Source organism: Myxocyprinus asiaticus, chromosome 1 (genome assembly GCF_019703515.2).
Source record: "Myxocyprinus asiaticus isolate MX2 ecotype Aquarium Trade chromosome 1, UBuf_Myxa_2, whole genome shotgun sequence".
NCBI classification, from domain to species: Eukaryota; Metazoa; Chordata; class Actinopteri; order Cypriniformes; family Catostomidae; genus Myxocyprinus; species Myxocyprinus asiaticus.
Window position 1 is genome coordinate 54,223,862 of NC_059344.1, and position 19,271 is coordinate 54,243,132.

A 19,271-nucleotide genomic window follows, 5' to 3' on the forward strand; every position below is an offset into this window, starting at 1 on the left:
ACAAAATATCAAACTACTGTATGTGCCATTTATTTGATAAAAAGTAATCCAGGCACACTTTTCAAGCAAAACATTTTAACAGTTTACAAGAACGTTTTGTGGGCTGTCAGTTGATAAACCAATAGATATTGTGTCCAAAATTAAGACAAAAAGTAATTAGATACTTTCTGGTTTTCAAACAATAGTGGAACATGTCCATAGCTGATGTAATGAACTGTCTACACCTGTTTAAACTTGAGAAGAACTGACTTCATACATCCACAGAAATACACTGACACCAGTTTATTAAGGTAATTGCAAAAAAGCTAAGAAAAGTGAGTTAGTTCAGAGCAAAGGTCTAGCGTCAATTGTTTGCAGATGCAGCTTGGTTTGATATACTGTATAACATAATATAAAGTATATTATAAAGTATATAATGTTAGTGTGGCATATTGATCACTACTGTATATTGCCAATGTCTGTGAGGAAAAAAGTAAAATAATAGAACAATGATACTGTTGAGGTACAGATCTTTGAATATATGGTCAGCATTACTAAAATCTGGCAGATCTGGTCTAGTTTGAAACTTAAATTTACATTACATTTAGTCATTTAGCAGACACTTTTATCCAAAGCGACTTACAAATGAGGAACATAGCAAGCAATTAATCATACAAAAGTCAACAATATTCCACTGCCAAGTTTTCCCAGTGGCTGGAGTAGGATAGAAGCATAAGTAGAAGAAAGCTAGACAAGGATGTTTTCTTTTTTTTTTGTTGTTTTTTTTTTTAAAGTAAGAGCAATTAGTGTGGATTGGTTAAGTATTACATGAAGTATTACATGTTTTTGGACAGAATGAGAATCTATCTAAATTACTAATGAAAAATTGTAAACTTTGTCTATTCAAACATACACCTATAATTTAGATCATAATTCAAACCAAAGATTCAAACATACATTTGCTAACTGTTATGACTGCTTCTATAGCAACCAAAGCAAGAGTACTCAAAGTCAGATGTGACAATTGCGAGTGTCTGAAGAAGTTTTTGCCAAGCTTGCAGAATTGATTTGTAGATGCCTCAAAGAAATAGTTGGTAAGCAAGGCAATGGTTGTGGAAACCACAGGCATTAGAACCTTCCTCCATAACAAATGTGATGTGGGGACTGTTCAACACATGCAAAACACACTGACTGCTAATAAACCAATTTGTTACTGTTCAAACAATAAAATACAAAATGATGAAAGTAGACACACTACAAAGTGCTCACTTCAGTGTAATGCACACTTTATTCTGACTGTCACTCTCTGCATTCTGTTCCTTAGCAACCTGCTACCATTCACTTGTAATACTAGCCTCCACTTCTTCCCCCTCAATACTGTTAATGCACATTATGCATTCAGTGTTATGTATATATTCATTAGAGTAGAAAGGGAGAATTAACAGATAGACAAGACAAGCTAATTACGCATCTCAAGCTGAGAGGTTGTGAAAGACATCTGCTTTGATGTCGGGCATGAGTGTAACATTTTAACCACAAGTGCTCTTTTGTTGTGATTAATAATTTAAATATATTTTTGTGTTTTCAGAGAAGGAATCTGACACATCAACATACTGACTGACAAGTATATATAGAAAGAAACAGATTAAGATTTAAGTAACGTTGAGTGTTAAAATCACTGTGGAAATAATGCTAGTGTTCCTCAGCTGTTTGATAAAATTTTTTGTTTGATTGTGTTTTAATTTTTTTGGTCCTAACGTAACACCATTAATACAGTGCATGACTATAGTAGGTGAGACAACCCTTGTTTGACTATAGAGCTTGGTAACGTGCCACCAAACTGGTCTCATAGAATCACGTCACTATTGACCTCAGACTGCACAATTAATCGAAAAAATAATGGAGATTAGAATTACAGCTGTCACAATTATATAATCGTGAAAAGTGTCAATTACAGCATTCCATTTAGGTGTACTCCCACTGCACAACAAATTCCTTTTTACAACATATTTTTTGGGCCGTTGTGTGCATGAATGAAAAAGCAAATCAGTGGCATTTAAAACAGACTAAAGGCATATCAGTAATGCTCACTATCTAAATTATACTGTGTATAATTTATTCAAAGTGTTTTTAACACTGTTTTTAAATGCAATTAAAACAATAATGCAATTCAGGAACACAGTTCTCAGATTGTTTTGATGCATAGTCCACAAACCAATATGCCATGCAGTTGCCCCAAATAAAGTAAGTATTTTAATATAAATTATATTAATCAAAATAAATAATTTCAATTACAATATCAAAGGAAATAATTATCAATTATAAGTTTCATCATAATCGTGCAGCCCTATCTTGACCTGTTTCAGTGACGTCACTTTTTCCTCGCATCCGCCATATTTGTGACCATCAGCGGGAGAAAGCAATGACAGTGAATGGAAAAATGCCCATGAAATTATATCAAGATAAACATTAAAACATTGCTTTGAATCTATGCCAAGTCCCAGGGAAGGTGTAAACAGCTCTGAAGTAAGCCCAAATATTGCCAAATTTGACTTTTGTGGACAATTAAATATATTTTATTCACAATTCATCTCCATACACCGGCGAGTCTGATGTGTGACTGGCAAGTTCAAACGCCTACCGGTACGTCATCATCTCTCATTCAGAATTTACAAATGTTTTAGTGTCGTTTTTGCTCTGATTTGCTCACAAAATTCTGTCTGTGTGAATGTAACAGCTGCTTTTAATTCATACACAGAGAGCAACTGAGGCAAATTATTATAAGGGCGGTTTTCGTAAAGAGAAGGGGTTTAACCCCGGTGTCCTGCCAAATTCCCCCCATTGATACTTGTCAACCATGTCCTCTTAATAATCCCCATCCATGAATTGGCTATATTACTCTACTCTCTACTCTACTCTCTACTCTACAATAGCTGGTGTCTGGTGAGCATACTGGTGCATTATGGCTGTCATCACATCATCCAGGTGGATGCTGCACATTGTTGGTGGTTGATGAGAGTCCCCTGTTCACTATGTAAAGCGCTTTGAGTGTTGTGTCAGACTTTCATTCATGTCTGATTAAATGAGCAAAAACCAACAAGTGTTTTATCCCTGCTCTCCCCCTTCATCGCTGCTTGACTTTGACGAAATGAAGCCGTTTCACTTGAAAGATATAACTTTATTGAAAAATAATATTTTGGCTGTGGTAAGTAAACAGCAGTATCACTTTTCAAGATTTATGAATGGAAACAAAAAATTTGCCAGCTTTTGTCATATCCACAGCGCAGCACAGTAAAAGTTTATGGAATTCTGGTCACAAACATGGCAGCTCTTATATCACAGCAGTTTCCTGGTGAACTGAAGACTGGAGATGCTAAAACAACAATGACTTTTATTTCCTTTACAGTATATATACATATCACGAGTAAAAGGGTACATAATTAGTAAATGCTTACTTTTTGCCCTGTTCCTCACAATGAAATCTTATGTCATCTTAGGTCAGAGTCACACAAGCAGACTCCAAACAACTTGATTTTGGCTACACTTCCTGCTGTTTTGCTTAGATCTCGAAAACTTCAGTCGGAGGTATGTCACACTTGCTGATACAAACTGGTGGAGGGGTGACAGACACACCAACTCACTGCAATCTCGCTTTCTGATTTCCTGTCACATGAAGCTCACCAAAATAACAATAGGAGTAGCTTGTGAACGTAAACAATTGTAATAGAATGATTTAAGGTGCGATTCATGGAGAAACTTTACCTTATGAAATGTGTGATTGTGTATTTATCCTCCCGAGGCTTGCCGTAGAATGCATATGTCCATTTACAGCTTTCAGTAAAAAGATAAATTAATTTCCTTTAGACTTTAGTGCCTCTGCTTTCTGATTTCATCAGTCATTTTAGTGTACTGTATGAGAACCCCAGGAAAAACACTTGGTGACAGAATTACTATGGATTATAATATGCATTTGTGATGATATGCGGCTGAGTGCAATAGCTGATGAAAATGTTCAGATCATCACATAGTAGTGTAGTCTAGCGCATACACCGTATGCCCACCTATCTTTCTAAGGATTGTGCGTAATTACCTAAAATGAGTGATGATACGTATGGGTAACAGAATGAGTAGGCTTTTGACCCATAACTAAATGTATAGATTCTCTCTAAAAGCACAAGGAGCAAAGAGAAGTGAGCGCTGAAGTAAAAGTACGGGCCAGATAGACTGTCCGACTTGGATGAGAAACCAATCAGAACGTTTGTTTCAGACACGATTGGATATTTGCTAACAAATCATATTTTACGTTTCAGTAAGAGGTGGGACATTTCTAGTGCCTACAGTGAAATGCTGATACGCCAGCAGCACTGGAGTCACCATAATTTGCGCTGTATATTTAATTTGCTGCTAAACGTGAAAATACTTATGCATTTAAATACAACTTATGCTAATAAACTTTGTGAAAATACTGACTGCACCCATGCTAGTTTTAGATGATCTTCACAGATGCTGTGCCAGTTAACTGAGTTGTCCCGTAATTATATCAAATGTAATTTATTTTTTTACTGCTGTAAGTGGTGCCTTTTTTCACGTGGTATAAAATCATTTAAATTTATTTTTCTAAGTAGGAAAACAATTTTCCTATACAGAAAATTGTAGTAATTTACATTATAGTAGGCTACATAGCAAATAACCATTCATTCTTATGTATATTTAGTAATATATGATAGTAAACATGAACATTACTTCACTCACAATGTGTTACAGTTTATTACATATTATGTATGTATTATTTTTTTTAATTCATTTTAATTATGAATTATTACCCATTTTACAAGTAATAAAAGTAACATTAATGAAACCTATTAATCTCTGGTTCTTTTAGTAGTGGACTGTCTTAACCTGACATACATTTTGTAAATTCATATGGGACTATGCCGGGGCTCCTTGATAAATTCACCGTATGCCCACCTCTTCAGACACTACTACACCACTGGATCAACATGACTTCTTGTCAGTTCTTCATTAAAAGAAGAAGCTTATTGATCACTTATCGAGAACACAGGAGCCTGCCGTGGCGACAGAACCATTTTTTCGAACCATTTTGATATGCTGTTCCAGGTACTGGAACCGTTAACTCAGCAGGGAGTCCTGACAGTCAAGGAATTAACAACCTCCTGCTGGCAGACGCTAATACACGCTCTGTCTCTCACCTACAGGCCGAGATTATGTAAATTGCTAGTGTGATGCCGGCTTTAGAACCACCACAAAATAATGCGGTTGTTCTGTTCTGTTCTGAAATGTCATGTAAACAAGAACGCCGTTTTCCTTACGCTGTTAAAGGGATTAAGAGAAAGTGGTTTAACACACCTGGATTTCTCCCAGAGAATGCGGCTTAAAAGGTCATGTAAACACATAAGCGGTGGTCTTACAAGTTTTTGAAGAGTGTGCATGTGCGTTGACCGGATAACTAACTCCATAGGATGGAGCCATACATCAGATCAAGAAGTCAACACAGTGGAAAGAATTCAACATTTCTTGGAGTACAGTGGGAAAAGAGAAAAGCACATACACTATAAAATAAAATCTACCCACTTATACACTCTAATTTAAAATATCGACTACTGTCCCTCTCATCCGCAAATATGTCCTCAAGTACATTTGGGGAATCCCGGAGTTTTACATAAGAGGGAAACCCCACTACTGAACTGCAATTCGCGATGGAAAGTTAAAGAAGCAAACACTGCAATAACACTGGATTATCTGGAAGTAAAACAGAGAACAAAATATCAAAGTCGCGAACACAGTGCATGTAAAGTGAATCGTCGCTTTCCAGCCTTAAGCAGCTTTCTCACAATGAACGACTTTCTGGTGTACATGTAAACATCGGCATTGTGCCACTGGCCATCTCTTTAATTAAGGAGCAAATACCCCAACCACAGTTCCAGTAATGCACTTTAGGTAGTCAGCAGGGCAGACCGTGCTTCATCTTTTTAAATTGGAACAGCATTCCAAATGCACTTATAATGCATTATTAAAATAAAGTAAGAAATTTATTGAGAAAAGTACACATTTTGAATATACAGCCTTCCTTTAGACCTTATCCAACCTCATATAAATACATCACCCTGATATGAATCACAGCACACCAAAGACACGCTGAAATTATATACTATATGTTTTCCTTGGATTTGAACCTATATAAGTAAAGCTAACATTATGCAAGCCTCTCAAAAGTAGATGGAGCAGTTCCATAAAAGCAATCCTGCAATTGATGACATGGATTTCAAGGAAGTTAAATGAGCTGGAGCACATTTGGTGTCCTTTTCTGTCCCTCAGGCTTCCATAAATGCATTTTGATTGACAACGGATGGAAATAATTATAAAACACCATAATAAATGCACAGTAATATTAATTAGCATGCAGAAAAGGGTCATATTTGGGAACACAAGCATCAAAAAGTACATTGCTCAGTTGTGATAAGCCCATGGAGCTTGTCTATTTTGTGAATACTACTTTTGAGTCTGAAAGTGTCAACAATGATACTTTAAAGCAAGCCAAATATCTTAACAGGGAAGTGTGCTAAGCTGATTTGACTATTATGAACTAACTAAAAGCACCCATTGTTTCACATTACTGAGGCAGACACTGTGAGGCTATTATTCAAATATCAAACAAATCTCAGTGCCATGCCAGTATCCTGCTGGTTATAATGCATTCATTCAGTAGCTGTGTTCACATTGGACTGAAAATGTTATGAAATTTGATGGTTGTTTGATTAATCTTTAATGGAGATGAGACTCGCTGAGAAAGTAAAGAGGTCAAGGGAGACTGATTTGACTCTGAGAAAACAAGAGGGAAGGATCTTTTCTTTTCTTTTGTAGCTGTTTCTGACTGATTCTTTAGGGTGACTTCAATTGCCTATTCATCACTATATGACCTGAGCAAAAGATCTATGCTGTATCTATGTTTCAGAGAGTCATATAGACAGTTCTCTTAGGACTTCTAGTTTCAAATATATGACTTCAAATTCATCCCCGCTGGAAAAAAAAAAACAAAAATGAAAAAAAAGAAAACACAACTAAAACCAACATATGGTGGTTTAATGGTCTTAATTGGTTTTAGCAGGTCCTGCTGGTCTCCCAGTCTGACAAACCTAGTGTTTGCCTGACCAGCAGACAGATGTCCAGACCTCTTTAAAACCATCAAATCAAACCAGACTGACCAGCTTAGCCAGGCTGGGAGAGCAGCTAAGCACCTTAAGACCTTAATGCGAACTTCATACGAAAACAAAAAAGGAATGGGTGTAATTTAGAACATAATCTTGCCAAAATGAATGTGTTTTCATTTGTAACAGCTCACCAGTGCAAACTTTCAAGAAAACTTAGTACTGGCTGCTAAACACCTTTTTACTTCCACTGGTCCATGTCATCAGAAGGTGTGACCTGGAGTTCCACCTACTTTGAGGCCGACAGCTTATTCCCGTTCAGTCAGTTAAGATCAGTCAATGTTTGCATAGAGATATTTACCAAAAACAGGTTATGCAACTTTTTTGTTTAATTAGTCTACAAAAGCAATCAAATCTAGTCAAATACTCTTAAGTGCCCATTCATTCTTGTGCCATCTACAGCCGAAAGCCATTCACACATCTGCCCAAAGTAAAATATGCCTATCATCATTCTTTGGTATGTATTCTACCCATTAACACTCTTTTAAATAATCACTGAATAGTTAAAACAGCTACTTTTACTGATCTTGCGTGAATTCTCCTCATAGAATGAGGCATTAAGTCATTGATAAAACAATTTAATATCATATTAGTTGATGTTTTATACTGTATGTAGTCTTGTACATCATTATATTTAAATGCTCCTCTAAATGCCTCTCCCAGCAGTGTGGCCGATGTCTGAATGTTCGCAAACAGTATGCCGTTGCTCTGCTGTTTCTAACTTATTTTTGCCTCTGAGCGAAGAACGAAAAATAACTTCTCCGTGAGTGTGCCAGGGCCCTTAATCTGGTTTAAACTTGTTTTTCAGCTGGGATATGACATGTTGTGTGAGTAAATTGTGAAAGTGAAGTGATTGGGATACTAATATCGATGCTGATTTGATCTGTCGGGATGACTTACATTTCCTTTCAAGGCCCACACAATACAATATCATCAACAGGTACCATTATTTATAAAGGGTCCTTAGCACTCTGGTCAATATTCTACAATCAGTAAGCAATTCCCCTCCTCTCCACTCAGGACTCAACCTAAGTATTGAATGCATGTCAACCCAAAGGTATGCTGGACTACCTGGTAACATGGCCCTTTTAAAAATATATATATATTTTAATGACAGCATTAAACTTTAAATGTGAAGTTGTTCAAGGATTCAAGTGTTCTTGATATTGTGAGACTATCAACACTGTGCGAGTTACATTAATGTGGGTTGTAGCATTCTAGATGTGTCAGGCTAATGTAAAACCCACACAGAATGAGCTGCCTTAATGCTGGGGTAGTGAGAAGTCAGTAAATACTTAATGGCATTTATTAAACACAAGTTATATCCTCTGGTGCATTAAGAGAGATAGAAGAGGTAGCATTCTCTCTCTCTAGTCTTGTTAGTCTGCCTTGTTAGTCATAACACACCACCAGTTGCAAAATGGCAAACTGCAAAAGTCTAAATCTGTTGAAGCTAAATAAAATGTATAGCTCATTAAAATATATAAAACACCAAGATTTTTTACACACTTCTGGGTAATTTTTTAACAGCATTTGTGTGAAATTTACCCAGAAAGGCTTTAAGTGCTTTAAGGGTAATAGCATAGGATTTTTTCATTTGTCAACAAAAGCTTGCCAACTACTTAGTTGTAGTTCAAAGGAAGTTTTAATGAAAAATAAGTTTTAATGAAAATCCCCTGCATTGATTCAGTACAATGGCAGTTTAAAGTGATTCGCGTTAAAGCTTAAAAAGAACCCAAAAGTATCATAAAAGTAATCCAGGTGACTTGTGTGTCATAATCCAAGTCATCTGAAAGCCATTTTCCAAGTCAATTTTCAGTGAAAGTCTTGGAAGTCCATTTGCACGTTTATGAGTGCACGAGAGAGGCTCGTTCACAGTGGCATGCATTATTAAGCGAGAACTTAAAACAAAAACATATTCTAAGATGCGCTAAAAACACATTCTTACGTGAAAACGCGTACCACTGTGAACAAGCTTCTCTCATAGCAACTCAGGATCTTCAACAAAACATCCCCTTTTGTGTTCTGCATAAGGAAGAAAGTCATACGGGTTTGGAATGACATGAGGGTGAGTAAATTATGACAACATTTTTTTTTTTGGGTTAACAATTCATAAAACAACACAGAACATTTGTAAGGAAAAGATAAATAGTTGAACTAGAATTTCTCTGATATGTTGCAGTGAAATCAGATGAACTGAAGTGCTCAGTTGCAGAGAGTTCATACATGCAGTGAGTCCAACAGCTTAGCAATTAAATGTTCTCTCTAACATACTATGGCAACATCACTCACATACAGTGCAGAATGGGAGTTGCTGTGGATGCTGACTCTGGTAGTACAAGACAGACTGAGGATATTACACATTAAAAAGGTTTCCAGAAAAGACAATGAACAGAAAAGAATGGGGTTGTGAATATTGTTATCCCCATCCAACTCCACTTACACTATATGACCAAAAGTTTGTGGACACCATATGTGCTTGATGAACATTTGATTTCAAAACCTTAGGCATCAATTTCCCCCTTTGCTGTAATAACAGCTTCCACTCTTTTGGGAAGGCTTTCCACTATACTGTACAGTGCATCCGGAAAGTATTCACAGCGCTTCACTTTTTCCACATTTTGTTATGTTACAGCCTTATTCCAAAATTGATTAAATTCATTATTTTCCTCAAAATTCTACAAACAATACCCCATAATGACAATGTGAAAGAAGTTTGTTTGAAATCTTTGCAAATTTATAAAAAAAAAAAAAAAAAAAAAAAAAACGGAAAAAAAATCACATGTACATAAGTATTCACAGCCTTTGCTCAATACTTTGTTGAAGCACCTTTGGCACCAATTACAGCCTCAAGTCTTTTTGAGTATGATGCTACAAGCTTGGCACACCTATTTTTGGGTTGTTTCTCCCATTCTTCTTTGCAGGACCCCTCAAGCTCCATCAGGTTGGATGGGGAGCGTCGGTGCACAGCCATTTTCAGATCTCTCCAGAGATGTTCAATCGGGTTCAAGTCTTGGCTCTGGCTGGGCCACTCAAGGACATTCACAGAGTTGTCCCGGAGCCACTCCTTTGTTATCTTGGCTGTGTGCTTAGGGTCGTTGTCCTGTTGGAAGATGAACCTTCGCCCCAGTCTGAGGTCCAGAGCGCTCTGGAGCAGGGATTCATCAAGGATGTCTCTGTACATTGCTGCATTCATTTTTCCCTCGATCCTGACTAGTCTCCCAGTTCCTGCCGCTGAAAAACATCTCCACAGCATGATGCTGCCACCACTATGCTTCACTGTAGGGATGGTATTGGCCAGGTGATGAGTGGTGCCTGGTTTCCTCCAGACATGACACTTGCCATTCAGGCCAAAGAGTTCAATCTTTGTTTCTCATGGTCTGAGAGTCCTTCAGGTGCCTTTTGGCAAACTCCAGGCGGGCTGTCATATGCCTTTTACTGAGGAGTGGCTTCTGTCTGACCACTCTACCATACAGGCCTGATTGGTGGAGTGCTGCAGAGATGGTTGTTCTTCTGGAAGGTTCTCCTCTCTCCACAGAGAAACGCTGGAGCTCTGTCAGAGTGACCATCGGGTTCTTGGTCACCTCCCTGACTAAGGCCCTTCTCCCCCGATCGCTCAGTTTGGCCGGGTGGCCAGCTCTAGGAAGAGTCCTGGTGGTTCCAAACTTCTTCCATTTACGGATGATGGAGGCCACTGTGCTCATTGGGACCTTCAATGCTGCAGAAATGTTTCTGTACCCTTCCCCAGCTCTGTGCCTCGATACAATCCTGTCTCGGAGGTCTGCAGACAATTCCTTGGACTTCATGGCTTGGTTTGTGCTCTGACATGCACTGTTAACTGTGGGACCTTATATAGATAGGTGTGTGCCTTTCCAAATCATGTCCAATCGACTGAATTTACCACAGGTGGACTCCAATCAAGTTGTAGAAACATCTCAAGGATGATCAGTGGAAACAGGATGCACCTGAGCTCAATTTTGAGTGTCATGGCAAAGGCTGTGAATACTTATGTACATGTGATTTTTTTTCGTTTTTTATTTTTAATAAATTTGCAAAGATTTCAAACAAACTTCTTTCACGTTCTCATTATGGGGTATTGTTTGTAGAATTTTGAGGAAAATAATTAATTTAATCCATTTTGGAATAAGGCTGTAACATAACAAAATGTGGAAAAAGTGAAGCGCTGTGAATACTTTCTGGATGCACTGTATGTAGTAACATGGCTGCAGGGATTTGCTCTCATCAGTGAGGTCAGGAACTGATGTTGGTCGATGGGGCCTGACTTACAGTTGCTGTTCCAGTTCACCCCAAAAGTGATCAGTGGGGTTCAGGTCTGGGCTTTGTGCAGGCCAGTCAATTTCTTCCACACCAGACACAGTAAACCATTTCTTTATGGACCTCACTTTGTTTACAGGGGCATAGTCATGCTGGAACAGGAAAGGGCTATCCCCAAACAGTTGCCACAAATTTGAAAGCAACACAAAGCCCAAGCCATTACATAAAGAAACATTAAAATTTTTCTTTACTGGATTTAATGGAGTAACCAAATTCGTTCATTAGAAGGGGGAGTCCACAAACTTTTGGCCATATAGTGTATTTCTAGGCTGGATTGGAAATGCAGTTGTGCAAGATACAAACCAGACGAGCAGGAAAAAAACAACCAAAATAAGTTAAGACTGAGTGACTCGAGTTTGAAAAGCTTTGAGGATCTTAAAATGAGGGCTGTGTAGATGAGTAAAGCTAACCAATGTGTTGTGCAAATTTATCAGCTGCTTAGCACCAAGATTCCTCAGAATACATCAATTCCAGTGTAATGCACTGATATTAAATATGTGTTACCAAAGCGTAATAGACCACTATATTTCATTATATTTCAAATCATGGAAGAGAACAGATACTGAGAGGAACATTACAGGTGAATGAAAGGGCCACAATATAAACTGGATAGTTTGCTCAGAAAAATTAAAATGATGTCATTATTTACTCACCCTCATGTCGTTCTGAACCCAATTACTTTCTTTCTTTTGTGGAACACAAAAGGAGATGTTAGACAGAATGTTAGCCTAAGTCACCATTCATTTTCATTGTATGGGAAAAGATGCAATAAAAGTGAATGCTGAGTCAGGCTAACATTCTGCCTAAAGGCCAATTTATACTTCTGCGTCGAACCTACGGCGTAGACTACGTGTAGATACGGCGGTTACAGCGTAGCCTACGCCATAGCCTACACCATAGCCTGAAGTGCACCTCTTCAAAATTGTAACTGTGCGTTTCGTCAACGCAGACCACGACAGCTGTGATTGGTCTACTTTAACCAGAGACCACCCCCCAGGATGATAACAAGGATATCTGAGGTAGCGTCACATTTTTTCCAAGATTATTGTAATATGTATTATATTACATTGTATTTGGACTCGTGACCATTAAAGCAATCGCCTCAATCGAGAGCATCTGCTGTTTTTTTATCTGTGTGTGTTTCATGAATTTACAAGCGAAACGCAACAAAATATATCTGTTTACAGCTTATAAACTCGAAAAGCTTATTAATTTGATGTGTGAGTCAAATAATATTTGTTGTATTCTACTCGCAAACTTTCCGATCTGCACGATGATTTGACTGTATGTTTGACAGCATGATGTTCAGTAAATAATCATATTTCATAAGTTCTGGAAACGGAATTGTGACGGGTCTCTAGATTTCTTCTGAAGGAGGAAGCGGGAGCCGGGAAAAAGTCCAACATAAGTCTTTTATTTAACAATACTTTTCAGTATAAACACCTAAATGGTCTTGCTTTTCAGCACAACAAATGCACTCGGTCACACACACAGCTCTGTGCGTCTCTCTCACCCCTCCGGCAGTCTGGACTGCCCTTTTATCCCCCTCCAGCTCTCACTGTAACAAAGAACAGCTGTTAGAGATCATTTTCCACAGATGTCAGTCCTTACCGTTCTTCCTCTCCTGGCCTCGTTCTCCACAGACGTCACTCAGTCATGCCCACATCACCACAGGAATACTTCTAATTTGTCAGCAAATTAAAAATCACCTGGTAAGAGTTGGTTATATTGCCTAGATGCACTGTAAATCTTGAAAACGACACCCATTTTGGGTTATTCAGTCAAGTAGTTATTAATTAATTTGACGATTTCTTTTTCATCAAGGAATGTCAAAAGTATGCCAAAATATTTATGTATTAGCCTATTATTTAAGCGAATCAATAGCAAGCGTACAGTAATTTTCTAATTTATTTTCTGCCTGCAATTCAGGTAACATGTATAATAAATAATATATACCTACATTTCAACATGTTCACATACTTTTAACTGTTTTTTGATGCTACAATTATTTAATAAACACTTTTGAATCCAGAAATGACATTGTTTGCATTGATTTTGTTTATTTATGAAACGTAAAGTGTTCTCACAGAACGACACAGACACATCAACGCAGAACTATAAATGCAAACCAACACGTTAGCCACTACGCGGAGCCTACGCCGTAGGTTCGATGCGGAAGTATAAATCATCCTTAAAATCTCCTTTTGTTTTGCATGGAATAACATTTTTTATGGATTTGGAACAACCATCAATTAAAAATTGTATATACTAGTTTGCCTGGTTCATTCACAGTATAATATTCTACAGTGGTGTAGGAATGATTTGAAATGACAGATAACATATTAAGGCATGGATATTTCAAAAGTAATGGTACTGTAATTTCATGGTCCCCCCAGCTATAATGATAGATACGCCCATTATCTCACCATCAGTGGTGTAGAAGGGCCACTATGTTCAGTCGCCATTTTACGGTATTAAATCAATTTCTCAGCCATGAATGCTGATCAACTGCCTCCCTAGAGTCATTTAAATATGGTCTGTTGGCATGACTACCATTTAGACATGTGGCAAGGTACAGTAACTCCCAAAGTTCATCTATTTATAAAGTGAGTGATTGATCACACTAGACTTTCACAGAAGCATAATCATTCATTAGCGTCAACTTTATGCATATTTCTGTTCAAAAGTTGCTTCATTCCTTGAAGAAAAAAATGCAGTGTACCATCATCCATTTAACAGCATTTTGAAGTCCTAACGTCCTGACATTTTTTAGCCAGGCACATCACAGAAGGATGGCATGTTTATGAGTCTAACCTGAAATAAGTTTGCTTGCCTAATGTAGTTTGCTCACAATAGATCCAGAGCATGTTGACCTGTTCAGACTGGTATCTTTGATTTGCTTAAGACTGTGTTGAAATGAGCATGGGGAACTGGGAGAGTCTTTATTATTGTTTATGTGACTAACGCAAAAAAATCTTTCAACTATCAGTAAAGTGTATTAGTAAAGGATTCTTTTAATTCCTTCTTTTTAATGCATAACTACATAATTGTCAACTTTCCTTAAGTTTTTTTTTTTTCTACAGAAAGCTGTGGTCTAAAAGGTGCACCTGTTAACTAGAAATCTTACTTCTGATTGTGATTTACTTCTGATTTTATTTAATTATTATCTATGCAGATTACGGGTAGATTACAGCCCGCAATTTACAGCGTAAGTACACCGAATTTACAGCGTACATTTTTGTAATAATAGTGTACCTATAAATTACTTACGTGTAGGCATAAGGGAACAATATGCAAAGTTTGGGGAATAAAGGGGTAACAACCTGGAAAATTACAAATAATTTATACTGTAAGTATTTTATAACTAAGGGGTAACTATTCAAATATTACATGGTATGTATGACCTACAATTGCATATTGTTCCCTTATACCTACAAGTACGTACTGTGTAGTTACACTATTAATACAAAAAAGGTACGCTGTAAACTCGGTGTACTTACGCTGAAAATTGCGGGCTGTAATCTAAAGCGTTACAGAGGATTTTAGTTGCCACAATATTATCCACAATGGCTTGATGGCCTTATCCTGCAAGGAACTCCAAGTGAAGTCAATACTTTTTATCAAATAGTTTGGTAAGCAGAGGACAGCATGATTAATAGCTTGTTTTGTGGATGACACCACATATTGGCTGTCACTGAACAATAGGCCTATATGTGAACAGCAGTATCTACTGCACACTGAGTCAGCTAGCTCATGTTTCTTTGTTGACTATCAAATCATAACATTTGAAAATGTACAGTACTATGGATATTACATAGGCATACCAGTCCAAACAGGGGGATGGGTTAGTCCATGTCAAATCAGCTACATTTCAGGTATATCCCAAGCTAAAACGCTTTATTTGAATATTTTTCTGAAGATAGGTAAACTAGCTTCTAGCTTAAAAAAAAATAACATCATACCATGTGACCCATATTTGGTTTTCAACCATTAAAAATGTGAAACATTTAACAATTTATGCAGGAGGCCACGATGAGAGCACCGTATCACTAGGATTTAAACATGCAGGTTCTTAAATAAGAGGATACAAAAAGGAAAGTTTGTTGTGAACCAGAATATAAAAGGATATTACGGACACTACAATTTAAGGAAAAAAATTTTTTTTCCCATTTTTGGGACTCAACACAATTCGCATATAATGCAGCAAGGGGTGCTTAAGTCAGCTGAATTGAAGAATGGACCTACCAATCTATATGGTAAAATACAATACTGATGCAGCCACCTATCTAAGGTGCCTATGAAATTTTGACCCCCTCTACAAAATAATGGATTACTCAGTATAAATGTATCAATAGCATTTAATATTTTGGTTCTGATCATCAAAGCCATTTAGTCTTTCACCAGTAAAAAAATAAAATACAAATAAATATCATGCAATGACTCGTGTGGGGTTTAAAAAATATTCCAGATTCAATACAAGTTATGCTCAATCGACATTATTTGTGCCATAATGTTGATTACCACAAAAATGAATTTCGATTTGTCAATCCTTGTGAGGCAGTTACAATGGAAGTGAATGGGGCCAATCTGTAAATGTTAAAATACAAGACGTAAACAATATGTGTGTTAGCATGATTTTTGTTTGATAAAATCGCTTACTCACCTTTTCTGTGTAAAGTTATATCCAATTTTACTTCATTGCCATGATGATGTAACGCTGTAAACCCTAAAATCCCACACAAATGACAATTTAAACAACAAGCTCAAATAATACAAAAGTTTTGACAGAAGAATTAATGTAAGTGCTTTTTTAAATTATAAGCTTCACATTTCTGCCTTTAAACCCTCCCAAAATTGGCCCCTTTCACTTTAAGTATAAGTGTTTCACTGTAACCTCAATTTTTGCCTTTTTTAAAGAAAAGGAGGTTGAAATTATTTTGTATCCCACAAATGCTGTCTAATGAGCTTAACTTGTATTAAACCCAGAATAATGTTTGTGAGCTAAAGATAAAATGCTTAATGCATGATTTCACACTAATCAATGAATTACCTGTCACAGTATCACAGTGCATTGCTTGAAGGTAAAAACTCTGTACTGAATACAGATGAAACTAGAATAAGAAAGTTCAAGGGTCAGGGGACAATACCACAGCCAAATAACATTACACTGTTAAAGTAGAAACGCTTTTTAATAAGCTGTCTATCTCACTGGTGTACCGTTTGTGAAGCACGGCAAGTTTAATTAGGTGGACAAAGGCTAACAGCAAAGCAAGAGAAAAGAACATTTCTTTTTTACATTAATAGACAAGCACTGATGTCGCATTAGCAAACAGCCCTCTAGAACCATTTTCTGTTGCATAATTAACATATATTGATACATTCATTAAATATGCAGTGTAATATTGTTGTATTATTGTTTGAATAATAGATGATGGCAATAATTGGAGGAGAGATTTAAAATAAATGCCCAAGTTTGCTACATTTGTTTATCACCTTTGATCTACAATGAATCTCTAATGCTATTGCCAAAAAAATCTGGTTGGTGATTTCTAAAACAACAGTAGTTTGACAGGTTTTTTTTGTTGTTTTTTTTAGTACACTGACACCTACACAAATAAACAGAGGTAAAACGAAATTAAGAGTAAATAATGATGGGTTGCGCAGAAAAGGGTGTTTTCACTCTTTCACTCAAGGCTGTGTGTGAGCTGTATGCAGAACAATATAACAGATTATTAAACAAAACTGCTAAGAAATACTGAACAATATATATCAAATCATGTTTGAAGCATCATGGCTTGTTGAGGAGAGTTGTTCTAATACTTTTTTTAAGTGATCAGACGTTACTTTCACCTGATAGATTATTAATCAGGCCAAAGAATCCCACAGACATACAGTACAGTGAAGAGGGAAAGGTAGCCATATCTGGGGTCCAATTAACAAACATTTGCGGTATTGAATTGGGCCAGTAAACCACCTAACAGCCACTCAGAATCCCCTAGTAATAACCCAGCAATAGGGCTGGGTACTGATACAGATTTCCCGTTTCGACTGTATTCCAATTCCCAAACTCTCGATTAGATTAGTTTCCGTTTCCGTTTCCTATATTCGACAATTTTGCTTACATTTGAAAGAAATTATACCCCCACACCCCGAATTCGAGCACTGCCTACAACACTCTAGCATCGTGTGAGCAAGCACCAGTCACATTCTTCAGAATAATGTAGTTGTTTTTATTATTTATCTCTTAGAATGCTGTAGTAATACCAATTATAGCTGAGAAGGGATTTAAAAATATCAGTGTGCTTTAGAAACTGATTAATAACTGTCAGTCATGGTGGATTTGCCTATACGTGCTGTGTAACAAATTGTTGTCGGGTACAATTTAATGGGATTATATATTAAGAGAGCCCAGCAGAAAACCAGCTTCCTCTGGGCTTGGCAAATGGATTCCTAAGTACACATTTGGATACATACTAAATGAGGATTGTGTGTCATTGGAAACTAAACGCTCCATGCAACACTCTCCTCCTCCCTTTCGTCTTAGTAGTAAATGGAGGGTTAAACATAACCAAGCTTTCTCCATATTAGCATAATGGTGGAAAAAATCACCATTAGTGAAGGGAAATCTAAGCATTAGCATTCTCCTGAAACCTCCTCCGACCCTCTTAGCCCAAGAGAGTTCCTCTCATGACAACACCCAGTGCAGCCACGCGTTAAGTAACCAATGCTGCACTGCACTGGGCATCACTGTTTTTTTCTCTGAAACATCTGTTGGAGGGCTTTTACTGGAAGAGAAGCATGGAGAGAATGCTAATGAAATATGAATAGTAAACTAAAGTGGAAAAGGGGTGCTTGTTCACAATACCTTCTATACATGCTACATACCTTCATCGTTAATATGTGGTCAACTTTGTTCGTTAGGTGGAATGGAAAGAGAGAAAACAGGAAATAGAACTAGTTTACCTCACTGACCCTAGTTTCACTTGCAATGACATGGTTGACCCGCCATCTCTAATTCATTGGGCGACTATGTTAAGTTAATTACAATAGGATCTTGGTATTTAACCTGGCATTTTCATACTGTGACTGTGTACTGTGAACTATTGTAATGACTGAAGTTGGTGTGTTTGCGTTTGCTTCCTTGTGATTCCTCTAATTGTATGACTCTCATTGCGCTGCTTAGGTAACTACCATATTTTATAATTTGGGGGAAAAAAGAAGGCTTTACCTTTTATTCATTTGCAGACATGACCAACAGAAAGCGAACAGGGAAAGCTCAGTGCAATACAGAATATATATTGAAATAATAATACGAAGAATGATAGTAATAATAATAATAATAATAATAATAATAATAATATACTGCCCTACAAAGGCAAAACACAATATCTACATCAACACTGAAACTGGAAAAAAAATGGCTTCAAAGTTATTTGGTTTAAGTGTGGATTTTGTTGTTACTGCAATTTTCTCACTCAGTTTCTCTAAATCTTAGCATAGTTGAGCCAAACCCATCTGTCTCAAGACAGACCATACACCTGATTTCAGTCACAAGTCAATTTTGACTAAATGTGTAGTTGCTGCTTTTGCCTTTTGTGGGCAGTATCCACCTTATTTTTCAGCGTGATTAGGTCGCCACCATCATCCACCTTGTATGTGAACCTCTTCCGGTATAAGCCACCTCCAGCTATTTTAGCAACACAACAATACTACATTATGTTGCTTTATATT

The 19,271-nt window shown here is 37.1% G+C and overlaps 1 protein-coding gene across 2 annotated transcripts in view; it reads right to left on the reverse strand.

The window, feature by feature from the left end:
- The window catches only part of LOC127434443 (B-cell scaffold protein with ankyrin repeats-like), a 61,193-nt gene that overhangs the window by 16,745 nt on the left and 25,177 nt on the right, over positions 1–19,271 (reverse strand). The window lies entirely within an intron of this gene.